The sequence below is a fragment of the Mustela nivalis genome, assembly GCF_964662115.1.
Source record: "Mustela nivalis genome assembly, chromosome: 13".
NCBI lineage: Eukaryota > Metazoa > Chordata > Mammalia > Carnivora > Mustelidae > Mustela > Mustela nivalis.
The window spans coordinates 13,419,683-13,425,209 of record NC_139032.1 but is presented as its reverse complement, the minus strand read 5'-3'; positions in this window follow the sequence as shown (position 1 = coordinate 13,425,209).

Sequence of the window (5,527 nt, the reverse complement as noted above, 5' to 3'; positions counted from 1 at the left end):
GACTGGGAGAGACTGTGACAGAAGTCAAAACCCGAACTCCTTTTCCTATAGCCCAAGATCTTCCAGCCCTTATCTTACTCCTTAAACTCCACCCAGGGTCAGCACACCTGTCTGGGTTGCCATCAAGGGCCTCTGGCTCCCTCTAGAGGCCAATTGGCATAAGGGCAGGGAGAAGAGAGGTAACTGAAAGTGCTTGTCACAGAGGGCGAAACCCTGGAGAGGTTAATAACTAACCATAACTAACCCATCTGGGACTCACATCCTCTACAGCCTTCTAGCACAACAGTTATCAAAGGGCTGTCCAGGGACCCCCAGGGGGTCTACCAAGTCAAAGCTACTTTCATAATAGTACTAAATTTGGCTTTTTTATTCTCATTCTTGCATGGCTATGAAGAGATTTTCAGAAGCCACAAGACATGCTGGAATCACAAGAGACTGCCTGTAGATGCAGCTTTAAGAATCCAATTCTCTTTCATTAAGCCAGACATTAAAGAGATTGGAAAATGTATGTAAAACAATGCCATTTCTAAATTTTTTATTTTGAAAAATATAACTGTTTTTCATAAAATTATTTATATTAATATACAATGGGCTTATTACCACTGTTTTTAAGTGAATTAATAATTCTTTTTCTGTTTTGACAGCTCATTTACTAAGTATCTATATAGATGATGCATGTAAACAGAAACTCTTCAGGGTCCCCGATAATTCTAAAGAATGATAAGCTTCTAAGGTTGAAACACTTGAAAATCCCTGGCTATATGCTGGAATCAGCCTAGGAAGCTTGAAACAAATATTGATGCCTGGGTTCTATGCCCAGAAATCCTTATGCAAGGAGTCTGGTGTGTGGCCAAGGTATTGGGAATTTAAAAAGATCTCAGGCAATCCTAATGAACAGCCGAGGTTGAGGACTGCTGCTCTAAGCTTCAGGCTTTTATTGGATGTCGAAACAAGCTTGGCCATGACCCAGTAACAGAAAAGCAAATACAATCCGCAAAGGCAATTTGGGGAAGAAAAGCAGGAAACAGTAGAGCTACTGAGTTTCTCCCCCAAAAGAACAACAGGAAAGAGAGAGATTGTGTGCCTCTCTTTACCCATCGGAGTTTTTCTCTGGCCAAAGATGTTGGGTTTATTCATAGATCACTGTGTCACTGGATGGACAAAAGAGGATACATTAAAATGTGACCCAGGTGAGGAGTAGAGCAGCTTTGGGGGACATAAGGTAGTAAAATCTATCCACCGAGCTGTCTCCAAAGAATAGGAATCAAGACAAATGGAAACGAAACACGCCGGATCATCAGGATGCTATTCTGATTGGGAGAAAGCCAGGAAGCAGCTGGGGGTGTGGGGAGGGAGATTTAGGCCCCATAAGGAAATACATTCCCCAGCATGATGGACACAGGCGAGTTTTCACAAGCTCCAGCAGCTCTCAGGGGACCCACTCCTTAGCATGACCAGGGTGATGCGAGGAGAGGTGGAAGGTGTAGCTAAGCCCTCGGGAGCAGGGGTGGTGTGAACTGGATGGCAGCCTATGAACACAGTGATAATCATACTTTATGGCTCTTAAGCTGGGAGGACTCTCGGGGTTTCAGGTAACCTGCTGCTCTTACTTAGCTTTTGCGTTGGTTATTCAATTCAGGTAGAGAGCTGCCTCAAACTCTTTCCATAATACAGCCCCTAATAAATATAAATTGTAAGTATACAGCTGCTGGGGGGCGCCTGGGTGGCTCAGTCAGTTAAGCGTCTGCCTTCAGCTCAGGTCATGATTCCGGGATCCTGGGATTGAGTCCCACATTGCGGGGGGGGGGGGGGTCCCTGCTCAGTGGGGAGTCTGCTTCTCCCTCTCCCTCTGTCAAATAAGTAAATAAAATCTTTTTTTTTTTTTTAAGTACACAGCTGCTATGAAGATGGTCTGCTATTGAGTAGAAGGAAGAAAGAAGTTCATAATAATAGGAGTAACTAGTATTTGTTGAGCATTTACTATTCTGGGCAAAATATTAAGAACTTCATAGGCATTATCTAGTTTACTATTCTCAACAACCCTATGAGATAGTCCTATAATGATTCCCGTTGATAAAGAAACTGAGCCTAAGTGGAGGTCGGTTTCCAGATGACCCCCAATAATCCGCCCCCCCGGAATTCCCCTCATGTAGACTTTCCCGCATTGAATCAGGACCGGTCTGCGCGCCAACAGCACACCGACAGAGGAAGAAGCTGTGTTGACTTTCAAGGCGACATAATGAAATGCAACGCCCATTCCATCTTGGCCTTTTGGATCACTTGATTTGGGGAAGCCAGCTGCCGTGCTGTGAGGGCTGTATGAAGGGAGCTGAGGCTACCTTGCCACTTGAGAGTGAGTCAGTCCCCTTAGAGAAGAATCCTCCAGCCCTAGACAAGCCTTTGGATGACTACGCTTCAAGGTAAGGTCTACTGGCAACCTTATGAAAGACCCACAATCCAGAACTGCCAAGCCAAGCTCTTCCCAAATTCCTGATCCACAGAAGCTATACTTTTCAGTGTTCCCAGCAGGAATGAGCTCACAGCCGTAACCTTAGTAGTATACCTTTTTACTGGCTTTTCTTCCCTCTCTCTTTCACTCACACTCTTGGGTCCTTCACTCCTGCCTGTGGGGACCACCTTTCAAAAAACTACCTACATTCAAGTTCTTCTCTCAGGCTATGTTTTTAGGGAGATTCCCAAGTAAACACAAACATCATGCTAAGTGGGCTTTTTCACAGGTCCAAATGATGTTCTATTAAAAATGTATTGGGAAAGGAGTTTAAAGAACAGGTTCATGCCACCCCTACAAAAGGTTGTTTTTGTTTGTTTGTTTGTTTTTCTGGGTCCCAAGAAAATAGATTCAGGAATTGCTGAAAGTAGAGAGCTTCACCCAAACTGACTTGCAGGACTCAAAAGACTTCAAGTTTTGTTTCATTAATGTCCTTAATTTTCAACCCTGAGCCTTACCCATCTGCAGAGCTGACCTTGAAATGTTGTTGGTGACAACATTTCCCACAAGATTCCAAGGGCAGCTGCCCTGCCGACCGGGCTCCTGGCCAGCATGGTCTCACCGGTCTGTTTGGAGTGAATTTTGACCATGAACCAGAAATTCTCAAATGTTTAACAAGAAATCTCTAAAGAAAAATTCTAGCCATGGCTTGGCTCTTTTCGTAGGCCACTATAAAATATTTCTTTGACTCAGCCAAGACACATATTCTCTTAATATCTTCAGTATCCTAGGTGTAGTCTATATAAAATGTTCCTGAACATTAAGAGTCCAGTGAAGCCGTCAGAAAATCATATTAACATCCCTACATCTGCGGACTTACAAGCCAAATCCCACTGAGCAGGTGGGTCAAATACTTTCCAACAGGATGTCTCCAGAGATCTTAATCCCTGAGTTGACTTGAAATCAATTGTTTAGAGTAAAGACTGTACTTCCCCACAGAAACAGCTATGCCTAAGGTAATCAACTCACCATGGTTACTGAGGACTTTTCCAGTTTCAGCACTGATTGTTCAACATCCCAGAAACACCCTCAGCCCAGAAAACCAACAGTCCTGACAAACCAAGACAGAAGGTCACCCTATTTATTTCACATGGTTATGTTTCGGGTTTGTTGACAGAAGCCTGTTTAAACCTTGGTCCGGCTGAAATTTAGTCCTGATCCTAAGTTCTGAATAATGGACAAGATAAGGCACATCAAATAAGGAAACAAACAAAAAGCCCCGAAACCTTGACATGTGCAACAATGTGGATGGAACTAGAGGGTATTATGCTAAGCAAAATAACTCAATCAGAGAAAGACATTTATCACATGATCTCACTGACATGAGGAGTTTGAGAAACAAGACAGAGGATCATAGGGGAAGGGATGGAAAAATAAGATGAAACCAGAGAGGGAGACAAACCATAAGAGACTCTTTTTAAATTTAATTTTATTTTTTCAGTGTTGCAAGATTGTGTACCACACCCAGTGCCCCATGCAATACATGTCCTCCCTAATACCCTTCATCTCAGAAAACAATTTGAGGGTTGCTGGGGAGTCGGGGTGGGAGGGATGGGGTGACTGGCTGATGGGCCGTTCAGGAGGGTACGTGCTATGGTGCGCGCTGTGAATTGTGTAAGACTGATGAATCACAAACCTGTAGCCCTGAAACAAATAATACATTATGTTAATGGAAAGAAAATAAAGAGATAAGGCAAGGTGCCATGGTGCACTGGAGAATTTCAGGGCTGATACAGGAAAAAACAGGACCAGGAGATGGCAGTATGGTACAGCATGCTTCTCAGGCAGTGGTAGGATGGGCTTGCTTGAGAAAGGACATCCCTCTCTGCAGGAGATCTTCCAGATACTTGGGGGAGGGGCCGCCCACAAGGGTACTAAGGCCAGGGAACTCAGGAGAAGGGACTGTGTGTCTAGGCAATGCCATTCAGCTGTAAGGTGGGAGGCTCTGATTCAGAGTCCTGGAGGGCAGCAGCAATTTGGGGTCTTGTAGAGCCTATGGGGTCTATCTTGCACATGGCTTGTTGTTGCTGGGTGCAGTTCCCTGAGATATGCATACCTGGAAGGCTCTAGATCCTAAAAATATACTTGTTTGCGCTATATTTAAAGCAATTGGCTGTGTAAGGATTCGGGGTTCTTGTCGGCAGGCTCTGGGCTAACAGTCCAATATACAGAGCTCATCTCTGCATCCAGATTTCTAACCGTGGGTATCAGAACCCACAGCACGCCTGCTACAGCCTTGACCGTGAGAACAAAAAGTGTCCTCTGCAGATGGCCTTCTGCCTCCTCCTCCTCCCATCCTGGGCTTCCTTCTTCAAACACCAGCCATGCCTGGCTCTCAGACTTGGGAGGGAAAGCTCCAATGGGAAGGGGGAAGGGCTGGCAGTGGGGAGCATCCCCCACTCATGAATCAGGAGCACTGGGACGAGAAAATGGGACGAGTGCAGAAAGGATGTGAGGAACCCGAGTGTTGATCCGGGACATGAGACGAACTGTCATGGAACCTACAATTCAGAATCTGCCTGCACCCCAGGGATGAACATTGTAAACAGTTGTTATCTTTATCCTGACTGTCCTCTGACCCACCACTTTTTTAATTTTCAGGAATACCCTACTCTGTGAGGTGTCCATGGAATGTGGGACCCCACCCCATCCCTGAGGAATGTCTGGATGGGGTCTTCCTGTTTCAGGGAATCAAGGGGCCCAGGATGCCCGCTGGATCATCAGATGGCCAGGAACCAAAGTGGAATGGCAATTTGAATCGTTCCCCAAGGCCGTGTTCTCTGATGGCCCTGGTGGTCACACTGGCAGTGTCCCCTGAAAGTTTGAACAGGCACAGAGCCCTGAGCACACGATTCCTGTAGCCTGATCTTCGCTGTGGTTCCAGCCAGTAAGCTTCACATTGGATCATGCCTAATTTCTAAGGCTGATCCTACAGCCTCTGTGATGAATTTGTCAGCTATCCTTCAATTAGTTGGGGTCATTCTGTTGTTTACAATCAAGAAACCTGATCAGGGCCTC